The 18,127-nt window shown below is 42.6% G+C and overlaps 1 long non-coding RNA gene across 1 annotated transcript in view; it reads right to left on the bottom strand.

Moving 5' to 3' along the window:
• LOC132015419 (uncharacterized) overlaps positions 1-18,127 on the bottom strand; it is a 144,008-nt gene that overhangs the window by 15,932 nt on the left and 109,949 nt on the right. The window contains exon 3 of the long non-coding RNA XR_009403671.1: positions 3,600-3,777. This is a non-coding gene — a long non-coding RNA (uncharacterized LOC132015419). The remainder of the gene's footprint in view (positions 1-3,599; positions 3,778-18,127) is intronic.

Here is an 18,127-nt window from a genome sequence, read left to right on the forward strand (position 1 = left end):
CTTACAACTGCACCAAAAATAATCAAATAATACCAAGGAATAAATTTAACCAAGGAAGTGAAAGACCTGTACTCTGAAAAACTATAAAATATTGGTGATGAAAGTATTTGAAGATGACACAAGCAAATGGAAAGACATTTAATGCTCAAAGATTGGCAAACAAATGTTGTTTAAATGTCCATACTACTCAATGCAATCTACAGATCTGAGCAATCCCTACCAAAACTAGAACACCGCTTTTCACAGAACTAGAACAAATAGTCCTAAAATCTGTATGGGACCACAAAGACCCCAAATAGCCAAAGCAATCTTGAAAAAGAAGAATGATACTGGAGGTATCACAATTCCAGATTTCAAGATATACTACAAAGCCATGGTAATCAAAACAGTATGGTATTGGCACAAAAATAGACACACAGATCAACAGAACAGAATAGGCAGCCCAGAAATAAACCCATGATTTAATTTATCTGCAACAAAGTAGATAAGAAGATGCAATGGGAAAAAGACAGTCTCTTTAATAAACAGTATTAGGAAGACTGGACAGCTACATGCAAAGAATGAAACTGGACCACTTTCTGGCACCATCCATAAAAATAAACTCAAAAATAGATTAAAGACCTAAATATGAGACCTGAAACCATAAAAGTCCTAGAAGAGAGCACAGGCAGTAACTTCTCTGACATCGGCCAAGGTAACATTTTTCTAGATATGTCTTCAAAGGCGAGGGAAACAAAAGCAAAATTAGAATTAGGTGATGGATGCAAAGCCTCATGAATACGGTAAGAACTGCTGAATTGTGCACTTTAAACAGTGTATATTATCATATGTGAATTACATCTCAAAAAGAAAAAAAAAAAAGCCCAGCTGATAAAAAGCCAGCCAAGAGCCCAACCCAAGTAATTATTCAACCATCCTCTGTTCCAACATCACTCACAATGTCCATTACAGCCTAATACAACCAGAGTCTCTCTGGCGGGGGGTAGGGGGGAATGCCAGGGGGCATTTTGCTACCCACATCTGTTGCTGAAGGGACACTGTTTTATCACCTGATCTAGAGAGGGACATCACTCTTACAGCTAACTGGATTGATAGGGTTGGGGGTGGGGGAGCTGCAACCCCCACAGCCTGCCCAGAAACCTGAGACCTCAACAGCCTGGCTGGAGATGACAGCTTATCTAAGTCAGATCTCTCTGGAATCTGGAACCGGAGAACGAGGCACAAGAGAGTGAAACCACACACCATGAGTGGAGAGGACACAAGGACGACCGACATTCAAAGCAGCCACTGGAGCAGGTGAGAGGGCAGAAGTCAGGGGGAAGCAGCAATGATGTAAAAGCCCAGGAGGACTGTCAGAGGAGAGCAGGAAGAGTAGGCAGCAGGAAGGTCGGCCTCTTTCCTTCCAGTGGCGCTGCAGCCTCCCTGACTGCACTCAAATTCCTGTTCTCAGATTCCCATGAGTCCCTGTGGTATCTTCCCAGTAACCACCTGCCCATCACCTGAGCTCATCTGAGCGAGATCCATTCTTTGCACTAAGAGAATCTGATGAGAACACCCTCGGATTCATGGCCTTAGGGATGGGTTCTCTGAGAAGTCATTCCTTACAAAGAAAATAGCAGGTCCCAAATGACCTCTTCAGAAGCCCCGCTGAGAGGGCACTGGACATCTGCCTGAGATCCTGTACATAGGACTCCAGGACCTAGTTTAGATGCTGGCCTTGGAAGCCCTCAAACCCGCCCAACAAAGAGAAATTCCGTTTGGCACGGCCATATGTGTAGGCTTCTCCAGCACTGACCCATTACATTTTGGTATCTTTTACTTTCCTTTGTCTTCTGACTAATTTGATATGATTTAGGCTCTGAAATCCCTTAAGTTAGCCCAATATATGTAAGATAAAAATTGATGTGGAATAATAGAGGTACAGAGACCAGATATCTTTTCTGGAGTGACCTTGAACTTATCAGTATTCTTCAAAGTCAGGAGAAGACAGTTCACATCTCACTTTTAATGAAGGAGAAATACTGTTGCTGGAAATATTTACCTTTCATCTCCTGTGCTGAGAGATGGGGGAGATTTGTCTGCTTTGATCTCCACTTGTTTAATTACCGGGAAATGAAATGCGCCTGAGCCAGCAGGATCATGAAGTCTCACTCTTGCTGCAAAAGTTGGCAGCAGGGGACCCAGCCTGGACTTTCCCAGATCAAAGCTGAGCCAGTGCCAAGATGGCAGAAGTGTCCTGATGAGATGAGATACGCTTGAGGAAGAACCAGGTACTGGGGTCCAGACCAGATGCTGGTCCCTGGACCAGCATCTCCCAAGGGTTCATCCCTTCCTCCCATCGCACCCTAAGACTGTAGTCCAGGACCCTGCATGGCTCGCTGGAGCCAAGGGTCTGCCCACGCAGCACACGCCAGGCCCCAGCTGGAGGCCAACCCCGGACACCTGTGTACCCCCGGCTTAGTTCTGACCACTGTCTTCAGTGTACTCCTTGTGCTTGATTTCACCTGTTTTGAACCTTCCAGCCACCATCTCAGGCTGGTCCCTTATCTGAGCCTCACCTACACAGCCCAGATAGTTGGAAACATCCTCAGAATAAGACCAGAAGATGGACAATGAGACAAATCTGGCCTTCTCCAAGGACGGAGTGCTCATGACGTGGAAGCTGCGATTTCGTCTCTAGGCACACACAGCTGGCAGGTAACCAACCACTAAATGCGGAGGGGCGACACCGGAGGAAGGGCACGGTCGGAGGCGACTGACAGCATCCAACCCTCCTTCATACAGCGTAACTCCATGATGCTCACTTCTAAAATGAGTGTTGAATTAGACGTTTTTAAGGATCCTTCCCACTTGAACACCTTTAGAATTATGCTTATCGGGACTCTTCTGTAACCAGAACTACGCTAGCTACTGGAAAAGACCCATGGGATGGTGATGCTGATGACGACCGCAGTGGTCGTGACGGTGACAGCAGCTAGCACGGACTGAACACTCCTTATGGGCCAGGTGTCCGACAAAGATTACCTAATTTAATCTTCAGAAATACCCGTGGGATCGGTCCCTTTATTATCTCCATCTGAGAGATGAGGACACAAAGAATTTAAGTAACTTTCCCCCAAGGTCACAAAGCTGTCACGTGACTAAGCATGATGTCAAATCAGGAACTTACATTCCAACCAAGGAGGCAAGACTAACCCACGTGAAACAACCTAAGAGGAAAACAGGACAGAAGGTGAAATTGTGCACTCCAAATGGTAAGCTCTAAAGCCTGTGTCAAGAAACCATAGTACGTGGACAAAGCAGCTTACCACCTGTTTTTGTAGATAAAGTTTTATTGGAACAAAGCCACACCCATTTGTTACATATCCTCTATGGCTGCTTTCAAACGGCCTTGACCAAGCCGAGGAGTTGTGACAGAGACCACGTGATACACAAAGCCTAAAATCCTCACCATCTGACCCTTTAAAGCTCGCCAACCCCCTGTCTTATGGTGACCAACTGTCTGGGTCTTCCCAGCACTGAGCGTGTACCTGAGATACAGGACTTGGTTTCGAAACCAGTAAAATCCTGGGCAACCCGGGACACGTTGGTCACCCTACCTGCTCTAGAGAAGTCCCGAGGAAGGCAGGATCCACGGGAATCGCAGCGGTGACAAAGGTGGACCTTGATGATCGCACACCATTCGGATATATGGTGGTGGGACATGGTGGGGTAGATGGAGAAAGAACATTCAAGATACGAGGATCCTTCTTCTGGAAGAAGACCAGACCGGAGTGCCTGTGGGGAAGTGAGGAGAGGAATCAGTCCGCTCTAGCAGTGAGAGCCTGTGGAAGCAGAAGTAGAGTCCAGTAACTGAAAACACAGAGGATATCCTCACACTTTGTTGGTGGCGGCATGAATTGGTCCCTCCTGCTGGACAGTTTACAAATTTGTGTCAATGTGTTAAATGTGCCTGTGTTATGACCGCTGATGGGACAGGGATCTCCTAAGTGCCCCCCCCACAGCCTACATCCCACCCTGTAACCAAGCTTTTTAAAACATAACTGTGTAGGGGCGCCTGGGTGGCTTTGGGGGTTCAGCCTCTGCCTTTGGCTCAGGTCATGATCTCAGGGTCCTGGGATCGAGTCCCACATCGGGCTCTCTGCTCAGCAGGGAGCCTGTTTCCTCCCCTCTCTCTGCCTCCCTCTCTGCCTACTTGTGATCTCTCTCTCTGTGCATCAAATAAATAAAATCTTAAAAAAAAAAAAAACCATAACTGTGTAGCTCTTCTCATCTGTACCTCTTGATGGTGAGTTCAGTCATGTGACTTGCTTTGATGGACGGGATGTTGGTAGACCAGTGTCACTGTGTTTTCTCTTACTCCTCTGCTTCTGCCCTGAGGACACATCTGGGCCATGGCACAAAGCTGGGCCACCCAGCCGTCCCTGCTGAGGCCATCCCAATCACCCCACCTGCAGCGGACCCAAGGACACGTGAGTGAGCCCGGAACAGCTCAGACAGACCTACCACACTGCCGGCCCTCAGACTCACACGGTAAGTAAACGACTGTCGGCGGCCACGGTGTGTGGGGTGGTCTGTCACGTGGCTTTGTTGCGCAGATACATAACTGACACCGCCTGATCCTTTTCTGGGAGCTTGTCAAGGAGCTAATCAGACAAACATCCAAAGGTGTGGGAACAGGGGATCCTTTACAGCATTGGTTTCCAGTAGTTTTTTAAAAAAACAAAACAACTTAAAAAAAAAATCTGAATGCTCAGTCAAGTTTATGCAAAAAAATAAATAAAATCCAGTCCACATGTCATTAGCTACAATGTCATTAGCTATTAGAGAGGGTGCCTGGGTGGCCCAGTCAGCTAAGCATCTGCCTTCTGCTCAGGTCGAGATCTCGGGGTCCTGGGATCGAATTTGGGGATGGAGCCTTGCCTCAGGAATCCCTGCTCAGCGGGGAGTCTGCTTCTCCCTCTCCCTCTGCCCAATGCCCCCCCACTCGCACTCTCTCTCTTTGATCTCAAATAAATAAATAAAACCTATAAAAAAAGAGAAAAGGTCATGTATATCAATATGTATTGACAAGGAAACACATCCACTGCATGTTACATTTTTAAAAACAGAAAAACAGCTTTTAAGCTATGATCTGTTATTTCTGTGAACTCTGGAGAGAGAGATGCATCACAATATTAACAGCCATTATCTTGGAGTGGTTGGATTTTTTACTCTTTATCCTATTCCAGTAGTATATGAATCTGCAAAATGACAACGTTATCTTTACACAAAGGGGTAAAAATGGAAATGTCACTAAGAAAAGCTTTCTCTCTCTACGTAAAAACCGTGGCCTTCCAGTCCTGAGAAAACCTCTGCCCTCTCTCCCAGCTTCCCTTGCTACCAACTTCTGTGACGGACTCTGACTGACTGACCTTGAGGTTGCCTTTCCCCACCACTGGCCCAGGAGAACAGAACCCACTGTGGGGGGGAGGGGACAGCACCTTGCTCCAGGGAGGCTTTCTTTGGAGAGGGTCAGGGAAAAGTCTCCCTTCCCAACCTTGTGCAAACAGAGCAAATAAATTACCCACAGAACCAACCCCAGCCATGTTAAAAAAAAAAAAAAAAAAAAAAAAAAAACCCTCCACACAACTCATAATATTTTTGGAATGAGATTTACTTTACAATATTTTAATAACCACAGCATTGCAACTGGAAGTCCTTTGTAGCTGGTCTCAGGGGCCTTCCTGGGACGTTGTGCTTAATGAGGTTTATAATTCAATATAACTACATCTGCATCTTTAATTATGCCTAACATTTAATCTTCACTGCTCCACTTGAATTGGAAGAGCTAAAATTAGGCCTGCTGTAGTTTAATCTGATAATAAACATCCATGACATTTAGAGCAAAAATGTACTCATTTCATTAGAGTGGCGGACACATTTACCATTTGCCTGAACTAAACAAATAGTTTCAGCAGTCCTTCTAAGTGCAACAGAGAACATTGTTTGAAACAACCCCCCTGTAGACTCCTGTAACTCTAGACTGTGGAGGTTAAGTAGTCCAACATCACTGTTGTTCAAGGGAGGGCACTGAGGCCCAGAGCGGTTGAATCACTTGTCCAAAGTCACACAGCAAGTTAATACGTAGAGGATACTAAAGGAAACAAGACCCAGGATTCTTGAATCCCTGCCCAGTGGTGCATCTGTCATTCCTCTCTTGCCACCCTGGCACGTATGGCTAAATTAGGACATTGTTTCTTGTGGTCAAGCAGCCATCTGGGGAGCACTCCCCTCTGTTTTGTCATTTTTTTAAAGATTTTATGTATTTATTTGAGAGAGAGACAGAGGGGGCACACTTGCACACAAGTGTTGGGGGAAGGGGAGGAGGCAGAGGGAAAAGCGGACTCCCCACCGAGCATGGAGCCCCATGAGGGGCTTGATCCCAGGACCCCGAGATCATGACCTGAGCTGAAGGCAGACGGTTAACCCACTGAGCCCCCAAGTGTCCTTCCCCTCCGTTGTTTGTACAGAACCCAGACGAGACACCATTCAAGGACCTACATTAAGCCTCGTGCTCTGACTCCAAACTCAAAGCAATAACAAATAATATATAAAAGGAAAAAATTAAAGATAATATATCCTCATTGAAAACAAGATAAATATGTCCGTGGACCAAACCCCTCCAAAATAAAACATTAAATGGGCTGAAGTTTGATGCTACTTGCCTATAGGTCTGGAAGGAGGCAGAGTTGGTCAAGAAAGAGTTTGGTTACCTGGCATACTGAGAACCAAATATGCCCCATTTAAGACCAGAGATGGGAAGCAAGCTCTTTGATTTAAGCTCAGACAGTGACTGAAAAAACTATCTTGCCACTGCCAGGGGCTACAGCACATATTAGCTTGTTTGAGTAGAGAAAGTTGAGAGGTCAGAAGGAACAGGCAAGACCTGGCCTTTGAACCGGGCCTCCAAGGAGAAAGAGAAAACCTTCCATTCCAGATGAGCCTGTCTCAAACATGCGTGCGTGTGCACACACACACACACACACACACACACACTTCCGTTCACAGTTAAAAACCACGTGCAACCTAGAAGACAAACTATTATGAAGAGAGATATCAAATTTTAAAATAGGAGAACTTGTACCAGAAATGGTGGAAAAATTAGAAACACCTTCAACAGTATATTGAAGTAGATTACATGGAGGTTTCTGGAAGTCCACTCACTGGGAACCAGTCCTCCGCCTAACCAGGGTAGGCTTCGAAATACCCCCCATGTGGTGGCGCCAAGTGCTGTAGAAAGTGGGGGAAGGTCTAGCGATGTAGCTATGAATTAGGCCAGAGAGAACTAGGTGTTTTTTCTGGAAAACTAAAAGGAAGAAAAAAAAAAAAAAAAGATGAGCCCACAAATCCAAATTCCAAAACAGTGAAGAATATAAAAACTAACCTAATAAATTTAATCAGGAGAAGTGTTCACGTCAGACAAAAGAAAAACAGCAGAGTAACCTGATAAAAACTAGAAAATATGTAAGTTTATAATCCTCAAAGAGATAACATTCATGGAAAAGAACAGGAGCTCACAAAGTGAAAATGAACCAAATCTGAAATAAAACAGGCAGATTTTTTTTTTTTTTAAGTCAGATAACCCGACATTGGAAAGAGCCAGGAAAAGAGAAGTCAGGTCCCCTGGCCACATCCACAGTATAAGAAAGGCTTGGAATGGCGTCTGAGAACATGTCTTGGATGAAGCGAGTAAAGCATGTAGAAGTCCATGACTGAGGGCTGCACCCCTGGCTGGCTGGGGAGGTGGGGAACTCCAGTCAGGACATCTGAAAGGACCCCAGCCAGGAACCGAGCTGTGCCTTTCCAGGGTGGCACTGTGTTTCAGCCTGGTTTCCGCAGTCATCAACTCCAGCACCCTAGCAGGATGAAGAGAAAGCACACCCTGCCCTCCCAGTAGCTCACCTAAGAGGATGGCAAGGAGACTTTGCCCTCTCCATCTCAAAGCAGCAGAAAGTGGGATAAGGACAAGCCATGAAAAACATCAGCAAGATGAGAAAAAGAAAACACTCGGGAAAACAAAAAGAAAGAAAGAATGGAGGGAAGAAGAGAGAAAAGGAAGAAAGGAGAAAGACGGGGGAGAGGGGGAGAGAGAGAGAAGCGGTGGGGAGAGAGATTCAAAATATAGAAGATGTGGAAGATAGGAAGACGAAGCTGGCACTGTCTTGGGTAATGTCTACCCCACTCTTCCTGCAAAGTAGAAACCATTAGCTCCATCTTGCACGTGCAGAAAGTGGAGCTCAGAGGGCTGGGTACCTCGCTGCTGCTGCTGCTTAAGAGGGAATACTGATCAGGAGCTCAGGGTAGGGCAATGGACTTTTTTTTAACAGAGATACAGCAAGTGTTACAGATATTGGTATGTGCTGAGTACTATACATGAAAATTACAAGTTTTATTTTAGGAGGAAACTGTAGTGGGTTTAGTTAGTGGGAGTGAAATATGTTAAGTTAGTCTATTCAGAGAAGGTATGAGGGCAAACAGCCACAATCAGTAAGACGAGCCTGCCGGCGTTAATGCATCAAACCTCCTGAGCTTTTCGTTACAGCCTTCCAGTCTCTCGAAGAAGCCAGCCAAGTTGGATCGCGGCCAGTGGAGGAGAGGGTCCACAGCTGAGACTGAACGCGGCAGCCCCCTCTCCAGGGTCTCCCAGCTACAAAACACGCCGCCCCCGGCATATTCGTGATCTAATGTGGAAACCACATGCAAGAAGTAAATAGTAATTAGGGAAAGAGCAACATGTGTTCCTATTCCCTGACACTCAAAGTCTGGCCTGTGGACCAGCAGCTTGGGCATCACTCCCCGGGAGCTTGTTAGAAATGCAGAATCTCGGATGCCATCCCAGACTCACCTACTCCGAATGCACATGTTACAATATCCCTGGGTGATTCATGTGCACGGAACCCTTTGGAAAGCTCTGGTCTTCCTAGTTCTGTGCTTGGGAATGGGGGAGCTGGGGGAAGGATGAGGATGTCCACAAAGCATGAAATCCGACAAAGACAAACGTAGGCTGTCGATGAAAGGGCTCGAACTGAGCCTGCACACTTGGTACTTCTTGGGTACCACGGGCCTGATCAAGCTCCCACTGCTTTGGTCACGGTTAGGTTACCAGGGTGGTGTTAATGGAACCTGGGTAATACTCCATTGCGGTCAGTGGGGGCTGTCATGCCCTGTAGGAAGTTTAGCAGCATCCCTGGCTTCTATCCACTAGATGCCAGTAATGTCTCCAATCCCTCGCCACACTCCTCCCCTTCCCACTCCCATCCCTACCATGAGCTGTGATAACCCAAATTGTCTCCAGGCATCGCCAAATATTCCCAGGCAGACAGAGGGGAGGAAGTAGGTATCCTTCCATTGAGAAGTAGAAGGACAGTTAAAGCATTTAGATAGATAAAGCATTTTTATGAATTCATGTTGCCTCATCTATTCTGCCTGGGACCATCAGTACATGAAGGAAAACCCAGGACTGGGACATGTATGTGGAATTTGTTTTTCTGCTCAGGGTGATGCTGCTGCTGCAATGACATCCTGTTCTCTGCTGCCACAGGGTTGGAAGGAAGTTCAACAAGAACTTATAAGGAAGCCAGGATAAAAAGCCAGTCTAGGGACGCCTGGGTGGCTCAGTAGGTTAAGCGGCTGCCTTCAGCTCAGGTCCCACATCGGTCTCCCTGATTGGCAAGGAGCCTGACTCTCCCTCTGCATCTGCCTACCACTCTATCTGCCTGTGCTCACGCGCTCTCTCTCTCTAACAAATAAATAAATAAAATCTTTAAAAAAGCCAGTCTATCTGGCATCTAAGCTCATGTTAATTCCATTACACTGTTACCCCCAAGTCAGAGGAGAGCAGGAAGTGCTCTGGTCGATGAGCTATGAGATACAGGCTCTAAAGCCAGCTCAGTCCCTATTAGCTATAGGCTTTTGGTTGAGTCACTTCCCCTCCATGAGACTCAGTTTCCTCTTCTGGGTTGGCCAAAGGATTTCCTCTCCATTTCATTCATTCAATGAAGATTATAGAAATGATCAAAGTTTTACTCATCACCTTCACATGCTAAATCCCCATTTGGGAAACCTAGATACAGATAAGATTGAACTCTTGATTGTCAACTCCTAGCTAGGCGAAGAGGAGATGTGTCCCCCCATTAGGACCAAAAAACCTAGGTGGGAAATCTCATCATTAAAAAATCTGATCCAATGGAGAAAATGGCCAGTGAGAGCAAGTCTCAACCAAGGCACATATTGCCTTTATCTGCAACAGAGGAATGTGGAAGGATAGTTGCCCAAGACCCTTCCAGAATGGACATTCTATGTCTCTAAGGCTGTTGAACCACCCCTCCCCAGGGGACACACAATAACCTAACCATTCCCAGTCCTAGGGCTCTCTTCAAATAATTTGCTGGAACCCAAATAAAACTGAGCCCATCTCAACACAGGGCTGCATCCAAAGTCATCCAAGTCCAATTGCTCACAGCTTTGGAAAGAAACATAGATCCAGACAGGAGAACTCTACAGGAAGTAGCAAAAGGGAAGTCGCTACATAGAGCAAAGCTGAAAAATAATTTACATTCTCTGCCTGCAAACCCTCTCCTCAACACACCTCCAAGTCCCCCCTGCCACAGCCAAAAGCCAACCTTAGCACACCTTCCCAACGTGTCTTCTATAGACTCCTGGCTTGCTCCCGGCTTCTATCCTTCTCCTCTCTGCTACCCACTCCGCATAGCCCTGCAAAATCCCAGTAGCTGCCGATAGCCTCAGAAACAAGTTTGGCTGCATGAATGAGAAAATAAAAAGTATCACTGGCTTAAACACTCAAGGTCTTAGCTTCCCGCATCACAATTCTGGCAATCAGCAGTCCAGAGCTAGTACAGCAAGCCCTTTAAACCTTCCACTCTGCCCTGTGCACCGCCGGGAGTGGTCTCGGTCACCAAGTCTAGGGCAGCTGCTGTAGCACCTGTCATGATGTCTGTTCCCAGGCCCAGAAAGCAGAAAGGGGGGTGAGAAATCCCACACCCACCCTCCGAGGACACTTTCCAGTTTTGCCACTGTTTATAATTTAAAAGGATGTATAGGACTTGATCCTGTGGTAATGACAAGAAAAACTGGGATGAAAATTAAGATCACACTTTTCTAGGAGTCTAGCAGTGGGAAGGATTCAAGGAAACCTTGATGAACTGAATTCCAGAAAGAAACAACCTGTCACACGTACACAGAAGGCCAAGTAGCTTCCCTACCTGAGAAGGGATGGGGAGCTGGTCTGGGTACCTGGGGCATTCCAGGAGGGGAGAGATTTTCCAAGAAGGAGGAAGAACTGGACTCAGTCAGTTCTTCAATCAGGGTCAGGGTCAATCAGAGAAACAGAGCTACCACCTGTGGTACAAAATCAGGGATTTATCTCATGGGTTTGACCTTATGCAAGATGGGCAGCAAGCAAACGGTCCACACAGGGTGTTGCCATTGTAACTAGTATTAAGCCCCGAATCACTAGAGGCCAGCTAGACTAGCCTTCAGAAAGGAAAAATGAATGCGGATGGAAGGTCAGGACAAATTGGAATTGTAGGATGTACCAGGATTTATGGGGACAAACTAGAACCCACATCTGCTGCTCACACTTTCCAAGCTTAATCCTGTGAATTATCGATAGGAAAAGCCAATAACCTTTGCCTTGTGCAATTGACCCACAACTCAAAGATGAAAAGGGAGTTCATGGGACCTAGAGGAGCTGGGGTCAAATGTCCCACACCAAGGGAGTGAACCTTCCTGGTGCCCCTGCTGAGCCCCAGAATGCAGAACAATACAGCGGCAGTTTACCTCCCATCTTTCAAGCCTTGTGCAAAATGTTTCTTGTGGTCTAAGCTGACCCAGAAGTGCAGGGAGGGAAGTTTTGGGAAATATTCTCAGTTCAACCACACTGACAAAATACAGAGTTACTACAGACTGTGTGGGCTGGCAGGATGGGCTACCATCTGGAAGAGCTCCAAATGCAATAGTAAATTACTCAGCTCCGCAATGCTGCCCTCGTCAAAAATTTTGCCAAGGAAGGAGTCATCAAGAAAGGGCAGGTGAGCAAAGACAAACCCCTTAGTCCCATTCAGCTTCATCGTGAACATGGAGATTGGATTTGGGGGCCCTGAGGAGTTAAATCCAAAATGAACCAAAAATATCTGAACTGCAATCCAATCTCCCCCCAAGTCAACTACTGACCAGGTACAGGGCAGGAGTCATGGTGGACTCGATCTCATTAAGGTTGTAAACTCGATCTCATTAAGGTTGCAAGCCAACCAGACTCAAGGAAGAGTCTGACCAACTAGCCCTGCACTCTATCTGCGAGACAGAGGAGTTGGCGTGCCTGCTCCAGGAAACAAACAAATACTACACTTTCACCTCCACAGCAAAAGATTATGAAACATGGAAAGAGCAGGAACATATAACCAAAAGTCAGGAAAATCACAGTCAGTAGGGACAGATTCACAAACTAGTTGTTGGAATTAACAGTTAAGAAATTTAAATTAGGTGTTATAAATACGTTAGATAAGTTACAGGAAAAAAATGAATACAATGGCTGAATATGTGGGTTATTTCAAGAAAAAATTGAAAAAATAGAAACTCTAGAACTGCAAAATAATAATTCTGTACTATAGACTTATAATGTATGTAAAAGTAAAATATGACAAAATAGCACCAAAGATGAAGGAGAGTAAAAGTTTTTACAATATTCATGAATTCAAGGTAGACTATGAGAAATTAAGAATACATGTTTAATCTCTAGAGAAACCACTGCAAAAGTTAAAAAACATATATACAGCTAAAAATCCAGTAGAACTTAGAAGATAAAATATGAAATAAGTACTGGCTTAATCCAAAAGATAGGAAAGAAGAAACAAAGAACAAATGGAACAAAATGAAAACAAATAAGAAGAAGGTAAGTTTAAATATACAACTATAGGGTACCCGGGTGGCTCAGGTCATGTCCTGTGATCAAGTCCCACATCAGGCTCCCTGCTCAATGGGGGGTCTGCTTCTCCCTGCTTGTGTTCCTTCTCATGCTATCTCTCTCTTTGTAAAATAAATAAAATTTAAAAAATAAATACATACACACATACAACTATAAAAATAATTACATCACATGTAAATGGATCAAACATTGCTACTAAAAGGAAAAATTTTCAGGGGCACCTGGCTAGCTCAGTTGGTGGAGCATGCAACTCTTGATCTTGGGGCTGTAAATTTGAATCCCACATTGAGTGCAGAGATGACTTATCAACTCTATGATCAAATAATCTTTGACAAAACAGGAAAAAAATATACAGTGGAAAAAAGACAGTCTTTTCAATAAATGGTGCTGGGAAAATTGGACAGCTATATGTAGAAGAATGAAACTCGACCATTCTCTTACACTATACACAAAGATAAACTCACAAAGGATAAAAGACCTCAACGTGAGACAAGAATCCATCAGAATCAAAAAGAACATAGGCAGTAACCTCTTCGATTTCAGCCACAGCCAACTTCTTTCAAGATATGTCTCCAAAGGCAAAGGAAACAAAAGCAAAAATGAACTTTTGGGACTTCATCAAGATCAAAAGCTTCTGCACAGCAAAGGAAACAGTCAACAAAACAAAGAGGCAATCCACAGAATGGGAGAAGATATTTGCAAATGACAGTACAGACAAAAGGCTGATATCCAGGATCTATAAAGAACTTCTCAAATTCAACACACACAAAACAGATAATCATGTCAAAAAATGGGCAGAAAACATGAACAGACACTTCTCCAATGAAAACATACAAATGGCTATCAGACACATGAAAAAATGTTCATCATCACTAGCCATCAGGGTGATTCAAATTAAAACCACATTGAGATACCACCTTACACCAGTTAGAAGGGCCAAAATTAGCAAGACAGGAAACAACGTGTGTTGGAGAGGATGTGGAGAAAGGGTAACTCTTTTACACTGTTGGTGGGAATGCAAGTTGGTACAACCAATTTGGAGAACAGTGTGGAGATTCCTCAAGAAATTAAAAATAGAGCTTCCCTATGGCCCTTCAATTGCACTACTGGGTACTTACCCAAAGATACAGATGTAGTGAAAAGAAGGGCCATCTGTACCCCCAATGTTTTTAACAGCAATGGCCACGGTCACCAAACTGTGGAAAGAACCAAGACGCCCTTCAATGGACGATGGATAAGGAAGATGTGGTCCATATACACGATGGAGTATTAGGCCTCCATCAGAAAGAATGAATACCCAACTTTGTATCAACATGGACGGGACTGGAAGAGATTATGCTGAGTGAAATAAGTCAAGCAGAGAGAGTCAATTATCATATGGTTTCACTTACTTTTGGAGCATAAGAAATAACACGAAGGACATGGGGAGATAGAGAGGAGAAGGGAGTTGAGGGAAATTGGAGGGGGAGATGAACCATGAGAGACTACGGACTCTGAGAAACAAACTGAGGGTTATGAAGGGGCGGGGGGTGGGAGGTTGGGGGATCCTGGTGGTGGGTATTATGGAGGGCATGTATGCATGGAGCTCTGGGTGTGGTGCATAAACAATGAATTCTGTTACACTGAAAAGAAATTTAAAAAATAAAAGTAAAAAAAAAAAAAACAAAAAACCATAGTGAGTACCCAATACATTTCTGTAAACATTATGATTGTAATTATTATTTTAAATTTTTAAAAAAATATTTGAAGACAATGATTCTCAATACTTTTATATTAAATTATGTATTACTCTCATTAAGCTAACAAAATGCATTAAGTAAAATATATTAATGTAAATATTTAACAGAAATTCAAATATATTTTACTATGTAGGTGATATATTATGTAGTTATGATGTATTGTTTAACCTAAATTCCACATAAGCATATACATAGATCCAAATAAATACATATAATCAAAAGTAAAAAAAAAATCTTGTAAAACAATGACAGAGAGAGAGAGAAATTGTTTGACTAGCTATGAAACCTAGGCCAAACTATATGCTGACTGACTTTAACTACAAAGATTAAAGTAAAAGGATGAAAATAATATTCCATGTGAAAACTAATCATACAGAAACTAGAGAGGCTATACTACTATTAGACAAAGTAAAATTTATGATAAAAAATATTACCAGAGATAAAAGAGAGAATTCATAATGATAAAAAGATCAATTAATTTAAAAGACACAATAATCTTCAATGCATATATAACTAATAACATAACTTCAAAATGCATATGGCAAGAAATTGACAAAAATGGGAGAAATAGATCCATAACCATAAAATATATTTTAACATTATTTTCTCAGAAATTCATAGAAGCAGACAAAATATCAATAGGAATATAGCAAATCTGAAAAACACTATCAACCAGCTGGACCAAATTGATGTTCACATATACTAAGCCATGATAAAAGTCCTAAAAAAATTTTTTTTAAATATTCATTTGTTAATTTTTGTGAGAATGAGAGAGTAAGTGAGGGGGCATGAGGGAGAGGGAGAGAAAGAGAAGAAGACTCCCTGACAAGTATGGAGGCCAATGCATGGATTGATCCCAGGATCCTGGAATCATGACCTGAGCCAAAACCAAGAGTTGGAGTCTCAACCGAGACACCCCGGCTCCCCTTAAAATTTTTATATGATCAAAATAATTCAGAGTTCAATTCTCTGACCAAATGTAATTAAATTAGAAATCAATAATAAAATCAAGAAAATCCCTGTATATCTGAAAATTAAGCAACACTCTTTTAAGCACTCCATGGGTCAATGAAGAAATCACAAGAGAAATTAGACAATATTTCCAATAGAATGATAAAAGCACAATTCATCAAAACTTGAGGGATGCAGCTAAAGGAGCACTTAGAGGAAAAATTATATCCTTAAATGCTTATATTAGAGAAGAAAGATTTAAAATCAATAACCCAAGCTTCCACTTTAAGAAGCTAGAAAAATAAGAATAAAAATGCAAAATAAGTAGAAGAAAATAATAAAGAATGAAAATCAATGAAATAGAAAACGTATAAACAACAGAAACATTAATAAATCTAGAAGTTAATTCTTTGAATAGATTAATAAAATTGATAAACCCTAGCAAAGTTAAGCAAGAAAAAAAAAATTACCAGTCTTAGGAATAAAAATGGGGCATCACTAAATATCATATATATACTAAATGGTAATAAGGGAACATGAATAACCTATGCAATAAAGTTGACTTCTTACAAATGCATTGTAAGACATAATTTTGCAAAATTGACATAAGAGCCTTATATCTGCCCCCAAAACCAATGCATTTATAATTTAAAACCTTCTACAGGGGCACCTGGGTGGCCCAGTCAATTAAGCATCCACTTTTGACTCGGGTCATGATCCCAGGGTGCTGGGATCGAACCCCACATTGAGCAAGGAGCCCAATGCAGGGCTTGATCCCAGGACCCTGGGATCATGACCTGGGCCGAAAAGCACATGCTTAACTGACTGAGCCACCCAGGCGCCCCACAAAATAAAATTTTTAGAAGAATCATACCTACAGCAGCATTTTTAAAATACTTAGGGGCACATTTAACAGAAGACATGCAAAACTTTTACATTGAAAAATCATGCACATTGCTGAGAAAAATTTAAGGAGGCCTAAAAACATACAATGGTGTAGTGTTGTTTATCGATTATCAAGACTCAGTATTTTTAGGATGTCAATTCTTTCCAGATTCAAAACAACTCTAATAAATACTTCATTTCTGTAGAAATTGAAAAACAGGTTCTAACATCTGTAATAGAAATAAATGCAAAGGACCTAGACAAGCCAAAGCAATTTTGGAAAAAAAAAAATTTGAAAACTCGTACTACTTGATGTCAAAACTAACAACAAAGTCACAGTAATCCAAACAGTGTGGTATTTAAATAAGGACAAAAATATGAATGGAACAGAGTCCAGAACTATATCCAAATATATACTGCTAGCTTATTTTTGACAAGACGCTAAGGTCATTCAAGGCCTAGAGGGGGTGCTTTCAAGATATTGTGCTGGAACAACTAGACATCCATGGGGGGAGAAAATGAACCTCAACTCTTCCTCATCCCGTATACAGAATTTAATTTGAGATGGGTCACAGACCATAAGGTAAAACCTAATCTTATTTTTTCTTAAGATTTTATTTATTTAAGAGAGAGAGAGAGAGCATGAGCAACGGGAGAGGGAGAAGCAGACTCCCCACAGAGCAGGAAGCCCAATGTGGGACTTGATCCCAGGACCCTGAAATCATAACCTGAGGTGAAGGTAGATGCTTAATCAACTGAGCCATCCTGGTGCCCCAAAGCTAACATCATTAAGCTTCTAGGAGAAATCATTTGAGAATACCTTCACAAATGTGAGGTAGACAAAAATGTCTCAAAGAGCACCCAGAAAGTGTAAAACATAAAAAAGGAAATTGACAACTTCCATTTCATCAAAAACTTTTGCTTTTTTTAGAATACTGTTAAACACTGACTGAAGAAAATACATGCAAAGTATGTCCATGATAAAGGACCTATGTTTAGAATCATAAATTACTCTTGCAATTCAGTAAGAAGACAACCAAATAAAAAAAGGAGGGGGCGACAATTTGAAGAGATATTTCACAAAATAAGATATTGAATGGCAAATAAACACATGAAAATGTGAACATTATTAGTCACAGGAAAATGTGAATTAAAGCTACAATTAGATGCCACTACACACCCACTAAAGTGGCTAAAATTAAAACAAATGACAATACCACGTGACGATGAGACTATGGAGAACTAAAACGCTTGTACATTGATGCCAGGAATGTAAAATGGTACAATCATTTCAGGGAAAAGCATGATAGATTCTTACACAGTTGAGCGTACAACCTGGTAATTCAATTCCTAGGTGTTTGTTTACACAAGAGAAATGAAAACATATCCACATAAAGTCTTGTATATAAGTGTTCATAGAAGCTTTATCATAATAGCCCCGAACTGGGAACCACCCACCAGTTGATCCACCATTCATCAATCAATGAACGTATAAACAAACTGTGGCGCGTCCATAAATGTTACCCAGCTGTAACCAAAAAAAAATATCGATACATGCAATTATGTC

The sequence above is a fragment of the Mustela nigripes genome, chromosome 4 (genome assembly GCF_022355385.1).
Source record: "Mustela nigripes isolate SB6536 chromosome 4, MUSNIG.SB6536, whole genome shotgun sequence".
Taxonomy (NCBI): domain Eukaryota; kingdom Metazoa; phylum Chordata; class Mammalia; order Carnivora; family Mustelidae; genus Mustela; species Mustela nigripes.